This window comes from Chanos chanos, chromosome 4, assembly GCF_902362185.1.
Source record: "Chanos chanos chromosome 4, fChaCha1.1, whole genome shotgun sequence".
Classification (NCBI taxonomy): Eukaryota; Metazoa; Chordata; class Actinopteri; order Gonorynchiformes; family Chanidae; genus Chanos; species Chanos chanos.
The window spans coordinates 28,551,036-28,569,995 of NC_044498.1; positions in this window are offsets into that span (position 1 = coordinate 28,551,036).

Here is an 18,960-nt window from a genome sequence, read left to right on the forward strand (position 1 = left end):
ATTCCAAATGCATCTCTAACAGGCCAAGTAAGCTTTCTTTCACACAAACATTGCAGATGACACCAAAAGTCTTTCTCAGCTTCAGGTACATGTTTTCTCAGCATGTACTGGCAACTTTCAATGGTTTTACCTAAAGTGAAAGTGTTACATTTAAAACATGTTATTCATCACACAGACACTGCAAACCACTCAAAAACACTTTTCCTGACTGATTTACAACAGTTCCCACTTAGTTTTTACAGTTTCCCAACTTTTCTCTTACACTGACACTGTTTCTACTAAAGAGTGACTCTGCTTGTTCAAAAGACGTATCTCGCTGAGATAAGCGTTTCTGTGCAACGGTTTATTCCAAATGCATCTCTAACAGGCCAAGTAAGCTTTCTTTCACACAAACATTGCAGATGACACCAAAAGTCTTTCTCAGCTTCAAGTACATGTTTTCTCAGCATGTACTGGCAACTTTCAATGGTTTTACCTAAAGTGAAAGTGTTACATTTAAAACATGTTATTCATCACACAGACACTGCAAACCACTCAAAAACACTTTTTCTGACTGATTTACAACAGTTCCCACTTAGTTTTTACAGTTTCCCAACTTTTCTCTTACACTGACACTGTTTCTACTAAAGAGTGACTCTGCTTGTTCAAAAGACGTATCTCGCTGAGATAAGCGTTTCTGTGCAACGGTTTATTCCAAATGCATCTCTAACAGGCCAAGTAAGCTTTCTTTCACCCAAACATTGCAGATGACACCAAAAGTCTTTCTCAGCTTCAGGTACATGTTTTCTCAGCATGTACTGGCAACTTTCAATGGTTTTACCTAAAGTGAAAGTGTTACATTTAAAACATGTTATTCATCACACAGACACTGCAAACCACTCAAAAACACTTTTCCTGACTGATTTACAACAGTTCCCACTTAGTTTTTACAGTTTCCCAACTTTTCTCTTACACTGACACTGTTTCTACTAAAGAGTGACTCTGCTTCTTCAAAAGACGTATCTCGCTGAGATAAGCGTTTCTGTGCAACGGTTTATTCCAAATGCATCTCTAACAGGCCAAGTAAGCTTTCTTTCACCCAAACATTGCAGATGACACCAAAAGTCTTTCTCAGCTTCAGGTACATGTTTTCTCAGCATGTACTGGCAACTTTCAATGGTTTTACCTAAAGTGAAAGTGTTACATTTAAAACATGTTATTCATCACACAGACACTGCAAACCACTCAAAAACACTTTTTCTGACTGATTTACAACAGTTCCCACTTAGTTTTTACAGTTTCCCAACTTTTCTCTTACACTGACACTGTTTCTACTAAAGAGTGACTCTGCTTGTTCAAAAGACGTATCTCGCTGAGATAAGCGTTTCTGTGCAACGGTTTATTCCAAATGCATCTCTAACAGGCCAAGTAAGCTTTCTTTCACACAAACATTGCAGATGACACCAAAAGTCTTTCTCAGCTTCAAGTACATGTTTTCTCAGCATGTACTGGCAACTTTCAATGGTTTTACCTAAAGTGAAAGTGTTACATTTAAAACATGTTATTCATCACACAGACACTGCAAACCACTCAAAAACACTTTTCCTGACTGATTTACAACAGTTCCCACTTAGTTTTTACAGTTTCCCAACTTTTCTCTTACACTGACACTGTTTCTACTAAAGAGTGACTCTGCTTCTTCAAAAGACGTATCTCGCTGAGATAAGCGTTTCTGTGCAACGGTTTATTCCAAATGCATCTCTAACAGGCCAAGTAAGCTTTCTTTCACACAAACATTGCAGATGACACCAAAAGTCTTTCTCAGCTTCAGGTACATGTTTTCTCAGCATGTACTGGCAACTTTCAATGGTTTTACCTAAAGTGAAAGTGTTACATTTAAAACATGTTATTCATCACACAGACACTGCAAACCACTCAAAAACACTTTTTCTGACTGATTTACAACAGTTCCCACTTAGTTTTTACAGTTTCCCAACTTTTCTCTTACACTGACACTGTTTCTACTAAAGAGTGACTCTGCTTGTTCAAAAGACGTATCTCGCTGAGATAAGCGTTTCTGTGCAACGGTTTATTCCAAATGCATCTCTAACAGGCCAAGTAAGCTTTCTTTCACACAAACATTGCAGATGACACCAAAAGTCTTTCTCAGCTTCAGGTACATGTTTTCTCAGCATGTACTGGCAACTTTCAATGGTTTTACCTAAAGTGAAAGTGTTACATTTAAAACATGTTATTCATCACACAGACACTGCAAACCACTCAAAAACACTTTTCCTGACTCATTTACAACAGTTCCCACTTAGTTTTTACAGTTTCCCAACTTTTCTCTTACACTGACACTGTTTCTACTAAAGAGTGACTCTGCTTGTTCAAAAGACGTATCTCGCTGAGATAAGCGTTTCTGTGCAACGGTTTATTCCAAATGCATCTCTAACAGGCCAAGTAAGCTTTCTTTCACACAAACATTGCAGATGACACCAAAAGTCTTTCTCAGCTTCAAGTACATGTTTTCTCAGCATGTACTGGCAACTTTCAATGGTTTTACCTAAAGTGAAAGTGTTACATTTAAAACATGTTATTCATCACACAGACACTGCAAACCACTCAAAAACACTTTTTCTGACTCATTTACAACAGTTCCCACTTAGTTTTTACAGTTTCCCAACTTTTCTCTTACACTGACACTGTTTCTACTAAAGAGTGACTCTGCTTGTTCAAAAGACGTATCTCGCTGAGATAAGCGTTTCTGTGCAACGGTTTATTCCAAATGCATCTCTAACAGGCCAAGTAAGCTTTCTTTCACACAAACATTGCAGATGACACCAAAAGTCTTTCTCAGCTTCAGGTACATGTTTTCTCAGCATGTACTGGCAACTTTCAATGGTTTTACCTAAAGTGAAAGTGTTACATTTAAAATATGTTATTCATCACACAGACACTGCAAACCACTCAAAAACACTTTTCCTGACTGATTTACAACAGTTCCCACTTAGTTTTTACAGTTTCCCAACTTTTCTCTTACACTGACACTGTTTCTACTAAAGAGTGACTCTGCTTGTTCAAAAGACGTATCTCGCTGAGATAAGCGTTTCTGTGCAACGGTTTATTCCAAATGCATCTCTAACAGGCCAAGTAAGCTTTCTTTCACACAAACATTGCAGATGACACCAAAAGTCTTTCTCAGCTTCAGGTACATGTTTTCTCAGCATGTACTGGCAACTTTCAATGGTTTTACCTAAAGTGAAAGTGTTACATTTAAAACATGTTATTCATCACACAGACACTGCAAACCACTCAAAAACACTTTTTCTGACTCATTTACAACAGTTCCCACTTAGTTTTTACAGTTTCCCAACTTTTCTCTTACACTGACACTGTTTCTACTAAAGAGTGACTCTGCTTCTTCAAAAGACGTATCTCGCTGAGATAAGCGTTTCTGTGCAACGGTTTATTCCAAATGCATCTCTAACAGGCCAAGTAAGCTTTCTTTCACACAAACATTGCACATGACACCAAAAGTCTTTCTCAGCTTCAGGTACATGTTTTCTCAGCATGTACTGGCAACTTTCAATGGTTTTACCTAAAGTGAAAGTGTTACATTTAAAACATGTTATTCATCACACAGACACTGCAAACCACTCAAAAACACTTTTCCTGACTGATTTACAACAGTTCCCACTTAGTTTTTACAGTTTCCCAACTTTTCTCTTACACTGACACTGTTTCTACTAAAGAGTGACTCTGCTTGTTCAAAAGACGTATCTCGCTGAGATAAGCGTTTCTGTGCAACGGTTTATTCCAAATGCATCTCTAACAGGCCAAGTAAGCTTTCTTTCACACAAACATTGCAGATGACACCAAAAGTCTTTCTCAGCTTCAGGTACATGTTTTCTCAGCATGTACTGGCAACTTTCAATGGTTTTACCTAAAGTGAAAGTGTTACATTTAAAACATGTTATTCATCACACAGACACTGCAAACCACTCAAAAACACTTTTTCTGACTGATTTACAACAGTTCCCACTTAGTTTTTACAGTTTCCCAACTTTTCTCTTACACTGACACTGTTTCTACTAAAGAGTGACTCTGCTTGTTCAAAAGACGTATCTCGCTGAGATAAGCGTTTCTGTGCAACGGTTTATTCCAAATGCATCTCTAACAGGCCAAGTAAGCTTTCTTTCACCCAAACATTGCAGATGACACCAAAAGTCTTTCTCAGCTTCAGGTACATGTTTTCTCAGCATGTACTGGCAACTTTCAATGGTTTTACCTAAAGTGAAAGTGTTACATTTAAAACATGTTATTCATCACACAGACACTGCAAACCACTCAAAAACACTTTTCCTGACTGATTTACAACAGTTCCCACTTAGTTTTTACAGTTTCCCAACTTTTCTCTTACACTGACACTGTTTCTACTAAAGAGTGACTCTGCTTGTTCAAAAGACGTATCTCGCTGAGATAAGCGTTTCTGTGCAACGGTTTATTCCAAATGCATCTCTAACAGGCCAAGTAAGCTTTCTTTCACACAAACATTGCAGATGACACCAAAAGTCTTTCTCAGCTTCAGGTACATGTTTTCTCAGCATGTACTGGCAACTTTCAATGGTTTTACCTAAAGTGAAAGTGTTACATTTAAAACATGTTATTCATCACACAGACACTGCAAACCACTCAAAAACACTTTTTCTGACTGATTTACAACAGTTCCCACTTAGTTTTTACAGTTTCCCAACTTTTCTCTTACACTGACACTGTTTCTACTAAAGAGTGACTCTGCTTCTTCAAAAGACGTATCTCGCTGAGATAAGCGTTTCTGTGCAACGGTTTATTCCAAATGCATCTCTAACAGGCCAAGTAAGCTTTCTTTCACCCAAACATTGCAGATGACACCAAAAGTCTTTCTCAGCTTCAGGTACATGTTTTCTCAGCATGTACTGGCAACTTTCAATGGTTTTACCTAAAGTGAAAGTGTTACATTTAAAACATGTTATTCATCACACAGACACTGCAAACCACTCAAAAACACTTTTCCTGACTGATTTACAACAGTTCCCACTTAGTTTTTACAGTTTCCCAACTTTTCTCTTACACTGACACTGTTTCTACTAAAGAGTGACTCTGCTTCTTCAAAAGACGTATCTCGCTGAGATAAGCGTTTCTGTGCAACGGTTTATTCCAAATGCATCTCTAACAGGCCAAGTAAGCTTTCTTTCACCCAAACATTGCAGATGACACCAAAAGTCTTTCTCAGCTTCAGGTACATGTTTTCTCAGCATGTACTGGCAACTTTCAATGGTTTTACCTAAAGTGAAAGTGTTACATTTAAAACATGTTATTCATCACACAGACACTGCAAACCACTCAAAAACACTTTTTCTGACTCATTTACAACAGTTCCCACTTAGTTTTTACAGTTTCCCAACTTTTCTCTTACACTGACACTGTTTCTACTAAAGAGTGACTCTGCTTGTTCAAAAGACGTATCTCGCTGAGATAAGCGTTTCTGTGCAACGGTTTATTCCAAATGCATCTCTAACAGGCCAAGTAAGCTTTCTTTCACACAAACATTGCAGATGACACCAAAAGTCTTTCTCAGCTTCAAGTACATGTTTTCTCAGCATGTACTGGCAACTTTCAATGGTTTTACCTAAAGTGAAAGTGTTACATTTAAAACATGTTATTCATCACACAGACACTGCAAACCACTCAAAAACACTTTTCCTGACTGATTTACAACAGTTCCCACTTAGTTTTTACAGTTACCCACCTTTTCTCTTACACTGACACTGTTTCTACTAAAGAGTGACTCTGCTTGTTCAAAAGACGTATCTCGCTGAGATAAGCGTTTCTGTGCAACGGTTTATTCCAAATGCATCTCTAACAGGCCAAGTAAGCTTTCTTTCACACAAACATTGCAGATGACACCAAAAGTCTTTCTCAGCTTCAGGTACATGTTTTCTCAGCATGTACTGGCAACTTTCAATGGTTTTACCTAAAGTGAAAGTGTTACATTTAAAACATGTTATTCATCACACAGACACTGCAAACCACTCAAAAACACTTTTTCTGACTGATTTACAACAGTTCCCACTTAGTTTTTACAGTTTCCCAACTTTTCTCTTACACTGACACTGTTTCTACTAAAGAGTGACTCTGCTTGTTCAAAAGACGTATCTCGCTGAGATAAGCGTTTCTGTGCAACGGTTTATTCCAAATGCATCTCTAACAGGCCAAGTAAGCTTTCTTTCACCCAAACATTGCAGATGACACCAAAAGTCTTTCTCAGCTTCAGGTACATGTTTTCTCAGCATGTACTGGCAACTTTCAATGGTTTTACCTAAAGTGAAAGTGTTACATTTAAAACATGTTATTCATCACACAGACACTGCAAACCACTCAAAAACACTTTTCCTGACTGATTTACAACAGTTCCCACTTAGTTTTTACAGTTTCCCAACTTTTCTCTTACACTGACACTGTTTCTACTAAAGAGTGACTCTGCTTCTTCAAAAGACGTATCTCGCTGAGATAAGCGTTTCTGTGCAACGGTTTATTCCAAATGCATCTCTAACAGGCCAAGTAAGCTTTCTTTCGCACAAACATTGCAGATGACACCAAAAGTCTTTCTCAGCTTCAGGTACATGTTTTCTCAGCATGTACTGGCAACTTTCAATGGTTTTACCTAAAGTGAAAGTGTTACATTTAAAACATGTTATTCATCACACAGACACTGCAAACCACTCAAAAACACTTTTCCTGACTGATTTACAACAGTTCCCACTTAGTTTTTACAGTTTCCCAACTTTTCTCTTACACTGACACTGTTTCTACTAAAGAGTGACTCTGCTTGTTCAAAAGACGTATCTCGCTGAGATAAGCGTTTCTGTGCAACGGTTTATTCCAAATGCATCTCTAACAGGCCAAGTAAGCTTTCTTTCACACAAACATTGCAGATGACACCAAAAGTCTTTCTCAGCTTCAAGTACATGTTTTCTCAGCATGTACTGGCAACTTTCAATGGTTTTACCTAAAGTGAAAGTGTTACATTTAAAACATGTTATTCATCACACAGACACTGCAAACCACTCAAAAACACTTTTCCTGACTGATTTACAACAGTTCCCACTTAGTTTTTACAGTTTCCCAACTTTTCTCTTACACTGACACTGTTTCTACTAAAGAGTGACTCTGCTTGTTCAAAAGACGTATCTCGCTGAGATAAGCGTTTCTGTGCAACGGTTTATTCCAAATGCATCTCTAACAGGCCAAGTAAGCTTTCTTTCGCACAAACATTGCAGATGACACCAAAAGTCTTTCTCAGCTTCAGGTACATGTTTTCTCAGCATGTACTGGCAACTTTCAATGGTTTTACCTAAAGTGAAAGTGTTACATTTAAAACATGTTATTCATCACACAGACACTGCAAACCACTCAAAAACACTTTTCCTGACTGATTTACAACAGTTCCCACTTAGTTTTTACAGTTTCCCAACTTTTCTCTTACACTGACACTGTTTCTACTAAAGAGTGACTCTGCTTGTTCAAAAGACGTATCTCGCTGAGATAAGCGTTTCTGTGCAACGGTTTATTCCAAATGCATCTCTAACAGGCCAAGTAAGCTTTCTTTCAGCACAAACATTGCAGATGACACCAAAAGTCTTTCTCAGCTTCAGGTACATGTTTTCTCAGCATGTACTGGCAACTTTCAATGGTTTTACCTAAAGTGAAAGTGTTACATTTAAAACATGTTATTCATCACACAGACACTGCAAACCACTCAAAAACACTTTTTCTGACTGATTTACAACAGTTCCCACTTAGTTTTTACAGTTTCCCAACTTTTCTCTTACACTGACACTGTTTCTACTAAAGAGTGACTCTGCTTGTTCAAAAGACGTATCTCGCTGAGATAAGCGTTTCTGTGCAACGGTTTATTCCAAATGCATCTCTAACAGGCCAAGTAAGCTTTCTTTCACACAAACATTGCAGATGACACCAAAAGTCTTTCTCAGCTTCAGGTACATGTTTTCTCAGCATGTACTGGCAACTTTCAATGGTTTTACCTAAAGTGAAAGTGTTACATTTAAAACATGTTATTCATCACACAGACACTGCAAACCACTCAAAAACACTTTTCCTGACTGATTTACAACAGTTCCCACTTAGTTTTTACAGTTTCCCAACTTTTCTCTTACACTGACACTGTTTCTACTAAAGAGTGACTCTGCTTGTTCAAAAGACGTATCTCGCTGAGATAAGCGTTTCTGTGCAACGGTTTATTCCAAATGCATCTCTAACAGGCCAAGTAAGCTTTCTTTCACCCAAACATTGCAGATGACACCAAAAGTCTTTCTCAGCTTCAGGTACATGTTTTCTCAGCATGTACTGGCAACTTTCAATGGTTTTACCTAAAGTGAAAGTGTTACATTTAAAACATGTTATTCATCACACAGACACTGCAAACCACTCAAAAACACTTTTTCTGACTGATTTACAACAGTTCCCACTTAGTTTTTACAGTTTCCCAACTTTTCTCTTACACTGACACTGTTTCTACTAAAGAGTGACTCTGCTTGTTCAAAAGACGTATCTCGCTGAGATAAGCGTTTCTGTGCAACGGTTTATTCCAAATGCATCTCTAACAGGCCAAGTAAGCTTTCTTTCACACAAACATTGCAGATGACACCAAAAGTCTTTCTCAGCTTCAGGTACATGTTTTCTCAGCATGTACTGGCAACTTTCAATGGTTTTACCTAAAGTGAAAGTGTTACATTTAAAACATGTTATTCATCACACAGACACTGCAAACCACTCAAAAACACTTTTTCTGACTGATTTACAACAGTTCCCACTTAGTTTTTACAGTTTCCCAACTTTTCTCTTACACTGACACTGTTTCTACTAAAGAGTGACTCTGCTTGTTCAAAAGACGTATCTCGCTGAGATAAGCGTTTCTGTGCAACGGTTTATTCCAAATGCATCTCTAACAGGCCAAGTAAGCTTTCTTTCACACAAACATTGCAGATGACACCAAAAGTCTTTCTCAGCTTCAGGTACATGTTTTCTCAGCATGTACTGGCAACTTTCAATGGTTTTACCTAAAGTGAAAGTGTTACATTTAAAACATGTTATTCATCACACAGACACTGCAAACCACTCAAAAACACTTTTCCTGACTGATTTACAACAGTTCCCACTTAGTTTTTACAGTTTCCCAACTTTTCTCTTACACTGACACTGTTTCTACTAAAGAGTGACTCTGCTTGTTCAAAAGACGTATCTCGCTGAGATAAGCGTTTCTGTGCAACGGTTTATTCCAAATGCATCTCTAACAGGCCAAGTAAGCTTTCTTTCAGCACAAACATTGCAGATGACACCAAAAGTCTTTCTCAGCTTCAGGTACATGTTTTCTCAGCATGTACTGGCAACTTTCAATGGTTTTACCTAAAGTGAAAGTGTTACATTTAAAACATGTTATTCATCACACAGACACTGCAAACCACTCAAAAACACTTTTCCTGACTGATTTACAACAGTTCCCACTTAGTTTTTACAGTTTCCCAACTTTTCTCTTACACTGACACTGTTTCTACTAAAGAGTGACTCTGCTTGTTCAAAAGACGTATCTCGCTGAGATAAGCGTTTCTGTGCAACGGTTTATTCCAAATGCATCTCTAACAGGCCAAGTAAGCTTTCTTTCAGCACAAACATTGCAGATGACACCAAAAGTCTTTCTCAGCTTCAGGTACATGTTTTCTCAGCATGTACTGGCAACTTTCAATGGTTTTACCTAAAGTGAAAGTGTTACATTTAAAACATGTTATTCATCACACAGACACTGCAAACCACTCAAAAACACTTTTCCTGACTGATTTACAACAGTTCCCACTTAGTTTTTACAGTTTCCCAACTTTTCTCTTACACTGACACTGTTTCTACTAAAGAGTGACTCTGCTTGTTCAAAAGACGTATCTCGCTGAGATAAGCGTTTCTGTGCAACGGTTTATTCCAAATGCATCTCTAACAGGCCAAGTAAGCTTTCTTTCACACAAACATTGCAGATGACACCAAAAGTCTTTCTCAGCTTCAGGTACATGTTTTCTCAGCATGTACTGGCAACTTTCAATGGTTTTACCTAAAGTGAAAGTGTTACATTTAAAACATGTTATTCATCACACAGACACTGCAAACCACTCAAAAACACTTTTTCTGACTGATTTACAACAGTTCCCACTTAGTTTTTACAGTTTCCCAACTTTTCTCTTACACTGACACTGTTTCTACTAAAGAGTGACTCTGCTTGTTCAAAAGACGTATCTCGCTGAGATAAGCGTTTCTGTGCAACGGTTTATTCCAAATGCATCTCTAACAGGCCAAGTAAGCTTTCTTTCGCACAAACATTGCAGATGACACCAAAAGTCTTTCTCAGCTTCAGGTACATGTTTTCTCAGCATGTACTGGCAACTTTCAATGGTTTTACCTAAAGTGAAAGTGTTACATTTAAAACATGTTATTCATCACACAGACACTGCAAACCACTCAAAAACACTTTTCCTGACTGATTTACAACAGTTCCCACTTAGTTTTTACAGTTTCCCAACTTTTCTCTTACACTGACACTGTTTCTACTAAAGAGTGACTCTGCTTCTTCAAAAGACGTATCTCGCTGAGATAAGCGTTTCTGTGCAACGGTTTATTCCAAATGCATCTCTAACAGGCCAAGTAAGCTTTCTTTCAGCACAAACATTGCAGATGACACCAAAAGTCTTTCTCAGCTTCAGGTACATGTTTTCTCAGCATGTACTGGCAAGCTTCAATGGTTTTACCTAAAGTGAAAGTGTTACATTTAAAACATGTTATTCATCACACAGACACTGCAAACCACTCAAAAACACTTTTTCTGACTGATTTACAACAGTTCCCACTTAGTTTTTACAGTTTCCCAACTTTTCTCTTACACTGACACTGTTTCTACTAAAGAGTGACTCTGCTTGTTCAAAAGACGTATCTCGCTGAGATAAGCGTTTCTGTGCAACGGTTTATTCCAAATGCATCTCTAACAGGCCAAGTAAGCTTTCTTTCGCACAAACATTGCAGATGACACCAAAAGTCTTTCTCAGCTTCAGGTACATGTTTTCTCAGCATGTACTGGCAACTTTCAATGGTTTTACCTAAAGTGAAAGTGTTACATTTAAAACATGTTATTCATCACACAGACACTGCAAACCACTCAAAAACACTTTTTCTGACTCATTTACAACAGTTCCCACTTAGTTTTTACAGTTTCCCAACTTTTCTCTTACACTGACACTGTTTCTACTAAAGAGTGACTCTGCTTGTTCAAAAGACGTATCTCGCTGAGATAAGCGTTTCTGTGCAACGGTTTATTCCAAATGCATCTCTAACAGGCCAAGTAAGCTTTCTTTCACACAAACATTGCAGATGACACCAAAAGTCTTTCTCAGCTTCAGGTACATGTTTTCTCAGCATGTACTGGCAAGCTTCAATGGTTTTACCTAAAGTGAAAGTGTTACATTTAAAACATGTTATTCATCACACAGACACTGCAAACCACTCAAAAACACTTTTTCTGACTGATTTACAACAGTTCCCACTTAGTTTTACAGTTTCCCAACTTTTCTCTTACACTGACACTGTTTCTACTAAAGAGTGACTCTGCTTGTTCAAAAGACGTATCTCGCTGAGATAAGCGTTTCTGTGCAACGGTTTATTTCAAATGCATCTCTAACAGGCCAAGTAAGCTTTCTTTCACACAAACATTGCAGATGACACCAAAAGTCTTTCTCAGCTTCAGGTACATGTTTTCTCAGCATGTACTGGCAACTTTCAATGGTTTTACCTAAAGTGAAAGTGTTACATTTAAAACATGTTATTCATCACACAGACACTGCAAACCACTCAAAAACACTTTTCCTGACTGATTTACAACAGTTCCCACTTAGTTTTTACAGTTTCCCAACTTTTCTCTTACACTGACACTGTTTCTACTAAAGAGTGACTCTGCTTGTTCAAAAGACGTATCTCGCTGAGATAAGCGTTTCTGTGCAACGGTTTATTCCAAATGCATCTCTAACAGGCCAAGTAAGCTTTCTTTCGCACAAACATTGCAGATGACACCAAAAGTCTTTCTCAGCTTCAAGTACATGTTTTCTCAGCATGTACTGGCAACTTTCAATGGTTTTACCTAAAGTGAAAGTGTTACATTTAAAACATGTTATTCATCACACAGACACTGCAAACCACTCAAAAACACTTTTCCTGACTGATTTACAACAGTTCCCACTTAGTTTTTACAGTTTCCCAACTTTTCTCTTACACTGACACTGTTTCTACTAAAGAGTGACTCTGCTTCTTCAAAAGACGTATCTCGCTGAGATAAGCGTTTCTGTGCAACGGTTTATTCCAAATGCATCTCTAACAGGCCAAGTAAGCTTTCTTTCGCACAAACATTGCAGATGACACCAAAAGTCTTTCTCAGCTTCAAGGTACATGTTTTCTCAGCATGTACTGGCAAGCTTTAATGGTTTTACCTAAAGTGAAAGTGTTACATTTAAAACATGTTATTCATCACACAGACACTGCAAACCACTCAAAAACACTTTTTCTGACTGATTTACAACAGTTCCCACTTAGTTTTTACAGTTTCCCAACTTTTCTCTTACACTGACACTGTTTCTACTAAAGAGTGACTCTGCTTGTTCAAAAGACGTATCTCGCTGAGATAAGCGTTTCTGTGCAACGGTTTATTCCAAATGCATCTCTAACAGGCCAAGTAAGCTTTCTTTCGCACAAACATTGCAGATGACACCAAAAGTCTTTCTCAGCTTCAGGTACATGTTTTCTCAGCATGTACTGGCAACTTTCAATGGTTTTACCTAAAGTGAAAGTGTTACATTTAAAACATGTTATTCATCACACAGACACTGCAAACCACTCAAAAACACTTTTCCTGACTGATTTACAACAGTTCCCACTTAGTTTTTACAGTTTCCCAACTTTTCTCTTACACTGACACTGTTTCTACTAAAGAGTGACTCTGCTTCTTCAAAAGACGTATCTCGCTGAGATAAGCGTTTCTGTGCAACGGTTTATTCCAAATGCATCTCTAACAGGCCAAGTAAGCTTTCTTTCACACAAACATTGCAGATGACACCAAAAGTCTTTCTCAGCTTCAGGTACATGTTTTCTCAGCATGTACTGGCAACTTTCAATGGTTTTACCTAAAGTGAAAGTGTTACATTTAAAACATGTTATTCATCACACAGACACTGCAAACCACTCAAAAACACTTTTCCTGACTGATTTACAACAGTTCCCACTTAGTTTTTACAGTTTCCCAACTTTTCTCTTACACTGACACTGTTTCTACTAAAGAGTGACTCTGCTTGTTCAAAAGACGTATCTCGCTGAGATAAGCGTTTCTGTGCAACGGTTTATTCCAAATGCATCTCTAACAGGCCAAGTAAGCTTTCTTTCAGCACAAACATTGCAGATGACACCAAAAGTCTTTCTCAGCTTCAGGTACATGTTTTCTCAGCATGTACTGGCAACTTTCAATGGTTTTACCTAAAGTGAAAGTGTTACATTTAAAACATGTTATTCATCACACAGACACTGCAAACCACTCAAAAACACTTTTCCTGACTGATTTACAACAGTTCCCACTTAGTTTTTACAGTTTCCCAACTTTTCTCTTACACTGACACTGTTTCTACTAAAGAGTGACTCTGCTTCTTCAAAAGACGTATCTCGCTGAGATAAGCGTTTCTGTGCAACGGTTTATTCCAAATGCATCTCTAACAGGCCAAGTAAGCTTTCTTTCAGCACAAACATTGCAGATGACACCAAAAGTCTTTCTCAGCTTCAGGTACATGTTTTCTCAGCATGTACTGGCAACTTTCAATGGTTTTACCTAAAGTGAAAGTGTTACATTTAAAACATGTTATTCATCACACAGACACTGCAAACCACTCAAAAACACTTTTCCTGACTGATTTACAACAGTTCCCACTTAGTTTTTACAGTTTCCCAACTTTTCTCTTACACTGACACTGTTTCTACTAAAGAGTGACTCTGCTTGTTCAAAAGACGTATCTCGCTGAGATAAGCGTTTCTGTGCAACGGTTTATTCCAAATGCATCTCTAACAGGCCAAGTAAGCTTTCTTTCGCACAAACATTGCAGATGACACCAAAAGTCTTTCTCAGCTTCAAGGTACATGTTTTCTCAGCATGTACTGGCAAGCTTCAATGGTTTTACCTAAAGTGAAAGTGTTACATTTAAAACATGTTATTCATCACACAGACACTGCAAACCACTCAAAAACACTTTTTCTGACTGATTTACAACAGTTCCCACTTAGTTTTTACAGTTTCCCAACTTTTCTCTTACACTGACACTGTTTCTACTAAAGAGTGACTCTGCTTGTTCAAAAGACGTATCTCGCTGAGATAAGCGTTTCTGTGCAACGGTTTATTCCAAATGCATCTCTAACAGGCCAAGTAAGCTTTCTTTCACACAAACATTGCAGATGACACCAAAAGTCTTTCTCAGCTTCAAGTACATGTTTTCTCAGCATGTACTGGCAACTTTCAATGGTTTTACCTAAAGTGAAAGTGTTACATTTAAAACATGTTATTCATCACACAGACACTGCAAACCACTCAAAAACACTTTTCCTGACTGATTTACAACAGTTCCCACTTAGTTTTTACAGTTTCCCAACTTTTCTCTTACACTGACACTGTTTCTACTAAAGAGTGACTCTGCTTGTTCAAAAGACGTATCTCGCTGAGATAAGCGTTTCTGTGCAACGGTTTATTCCAAATGCATCTCTAACAGGCCAAGTAAGCTTTCTTTCACCCAAATATTGCAGATGACACCAAAAGTCTTTCTCAGCTTCAGGTACATGTTTTCTCAGCATGTACTGGCAACTTTCAATGGTTTTACCTAAAGTGAAAGTGTTACATTTAAAACATGTTATTCATCACACAGACACTGCAAACCACTCAAAAACACTTTTTCTGACTGATTTACAACAGTTCCCACTTAGTTTTTACAGTTTCCCAACTTTTCTCTTACACTGACACTGTTTCTACTAAAGAGTGACTCTGCTTCTTCAAAAGACGTATCTCGCTGAGATAAGCGTTTCTGTGCAACGGTTTATTCCAAATGCATCTCTAACAGGCCAAGTAAGCTTTCTTTCACACAAACATTGCAGATGACACCAAAAGTCTTTCTCAGCTTCAGGTACATGTTTTCTCAGCATGTACTGGCAACTTTCAATGGTTTTACCTAAAGTGAAAGTGTTACATTTAAAACATGTTATTCATCACACAGACACTGCAAACCACTCAAAAACACTTTTTCTGACTGATTTACAACAGTTCCCACTTAGTTTTTACAGTTTCCCAACTTTTCTCTTACACTGACACTGTTTCTACTAAAGAGTGACTCTGCTTGTTCAAAAGACGTATCTCGCTGAGATAAGCGTTTCTGTGCAACGGTTTATTCCAAATGCATCTCTAACAGGCCAAGTAAGCTTTCTTTCACACAAACATTGCAGATGACACCAAAAGTCTTTCTCAGCTTCAGGTACATGTTTTCTCAGCATGTACTGGCAACTTTCAATGGTTTTACCTAAAGTGAAAGTGTTACATTTAAAACATGTTATTCATCACACAGACACTGCAAACCACTCAAAAACACTTTTCCTGACTGATTTACAACAGTTCCCACTTAGTTTTTACAGTTTCCCAACTTTTCTCTTACACTGACACTGTTTCTACTAAAGAGTGACTCTGCTTCTTCAAAAGACGTATCTCGCTGAGATAAGCGTTTCTGTGCAACGGTTTATTCCAAATGCATCTCTAACAGGCCAAGTAAGCTTTCTTTCACACAAACATTGCAGATGACACCAAAAGTCTTTCTCAGCTTCAAGTACATGTTTTCTCAGCATGTACTGGCAACTTTCAATGGTTTTACCTAAAGTGAAAGTGTTACATTTAAAACATGTTATTCATCACACAGACACTGCAAACCACTCAAAAACACTTTTCCTGACTGATTTACAACAGTTCCCACTTAGTTTTTACAGTTTCCCAACTTTTCTCTTACACTGACACTGTTTCTACTAAAGAGTGACTCTGCTTGTTCAAAAGACGTATCTCGCTGAGATAAGCGTTTCTGTGCAACGGTTTATTCCAAATGCATCTCTAACAGGCCAAGTAAGCTTTCTTTCAGCACAAACATTGCAGATGACACCAAAAGTCTTTCTCAGCTTCAGGTACATGTTTTCTCAGCATGTACTGGCAACTTTCAATGGTTTTACCTAAAGTGAAAGTGTTACATTTAAAACATGTTATTCATCACACAGACACTGCAAACCACTCAAAAACACTTTTCCTGACTGATTTACAACAGTTCCCACTTAGTTTTTACAGTTTCCCAACTTTTCTCTTACACTGACACTGTTTCTACTAAAGAGTGACTCTGCTTGTTCAAAAGACGTATCTCGCTGAGATAAGCGTTTCTGTGCAACGGTTTATTCCAAATGCATCTCTAACAGGCCAAGTAAGCTTTCTTTCACACAAACATTGCAGATGACACCAAAAGTCTTTCTCAGCTTCAGGTACATGTTTTCTCAGCATGTACTGGCAACTTTCAATGGTTTTACCTAAAGTGAAAGTGTTACATTTAAAACATGTTATTCATCACACAGACACTGCAAACCACTCAAAAACACTTTTTCTGACTGATTTACAACAGTTCCCACTTAGTTTTTACAGTTTCCCAACTTTTCTCTTACACTGACACTGTTTCTACTAAAGAGTGACTCTGCTTCTTCAAAAGACGTATCTCGCTGAGATAAGCGTTTCTGTGCAACGGTTTATTCCAAATGCATCTCTAACAGGCCAAGTAAGCTTTCTTTCGCACAAACATTGCAGATGACACCAAAAGTCTTTCTCAGCTTCAGGTACATGTTTTCTCAGCATGTACTGGCAACTTTCAATGGTTTTACCTAAAGTGAAAGTGTTACATTTAAAACATGTTATTCATCACACAGACACTGCAAACCACTCAAAAACACTTTTCCTGACTGATTTACAACAGTTCCCACTTAGTTTTTACAGTTTCCCAACTTTTCTCTTACACTGACACTGTTTCTACTAAAGAGTGACTCTGCTTCTTCAAAAGACGTATCTCGCTGAGATAAGCGTTTCTGTGCAACGGTTTATTCCAAATGCATCTCTAACAGGCCAAGTAAGCTTTCTTTCGCACAAACATTGCAGATGACACCAAAAGTCTTTCTCAGCTTCAGGTACATGTTTTCTCAGCATGTACTGGCAAGCTTCAATGGTTTTACCTAAAGTGAAAGTGTTACATTTAAAACATGTTATTCATCACACAGACACTGCAAACCACTCAAAAACACTTTTCCTGACTGATTTACAACAGTTCCCACTTAGTTTTTACAGTTTCCCAACTTTTCTCTTACACTGACACTGTTTCTACTAAAGAGTGACTCTGCTTCTTCAAAAGACGTATCTCGCTGAGATAAGCGTTTCTGTGCAACGGTTTATTCCAAATGCATCTCTAACAGGCCAAGTAAGCTTTCTTTCGCACAAACATTGCAGATGACACCAAAAGTCTTTCTCAGCTTCAGGTACATGTTTTCTCAGCATGTACTGGCAACTTTCAATGGTTTTACCTAAAGTGAAAGTGTTACATTTAAAACATGTTATTCATCACACAGACACTGCAAACCACTCAAAAACACTTTTTCTGACTGATTTACAACAGTTCCCACTTAGTTTTTACAGTTTCCCAACTTTTCTCTTACACTGACACTGTTTCTACTAAAGAGTGACTCTGCTTGTTCAAAAGACGTATCTCGCTGAGATAAGCGTTTCTGTGCAACGGTTTATTCCAAATGCATCTCTAACAGGCCAAGTAAGCTTTCTTTCACACAAACATTGCAGATGACACCAAAAGTCTTTCTCAGCTTCAGGTACATGTTTTCTCAGCATGTACTGGCAAGCTTCAATGGTTTTACCTAAAGTGAAAGTGTTACATTTAAAACATGTTATTCATCACACAGACACTGCAAACCACTCAAAAACACTTTTCCTGACTGATTTACAACAGTTCCCACTTAGTTTTTACAGTTTCCCAACTTTTCTCTTACACTGACACTGTTTCTACTAAAGAGTGACTCTGCTTCTTCAAAAGACGTATCTCGCTGAGATAAGCGTTTCTGTGCAACGGTTTATTCCAAATGCATCTCTAACAGGCCAAGTAAGCTTTCTTTCGCACAAACATTGCAGATGACACCAAAAGTCTTTCTCAGCTTCAGGTACATGTTTTCTCAGCATGTACTGGCAAGCTTCAATGGTTTTACCTAAAGTGAAAGTGTTACATTTAAAACATGTTATTCATCACACAGACACTGCAAACCACTCAAAAACACTTTTCCTGACTGATTTACAACAGTTCCCACTTAGTTTTTACAGTTTCCCAACTTTTCTCTTACACTGACACTGTTTCTACTAAAGAGTGACTCTGCTTGTTCAAAAGACGTATCTCGCTGAGATAAGCGTTTCTGTGCAACGGTTTATTCCAAATGCATCTCTAACAGGCCAAGTAAGCTTTCTTTCGCACAAACATTGCAGATGACACCAAAAGTCTTTCTCAGCTTCAGGTACATGTTTTCTCAGCATGTACTGGCAACTTTCAATGGTTTTACCTAAAGTGAAAGTGTTACATTTAAAACATGTTATTCATCACACAGACACTGCAAACCACTCAAAAACACTTTTCCTGACTGATTTACAACAGTTCCCACTTAGTTTTTACAGTTTCCCAACTTTTCTCTTACACTGACACTGTTTCTACTAAAGAGTGACTCTGCTTCTTCAAAAGACGTATCTCGCTGAGA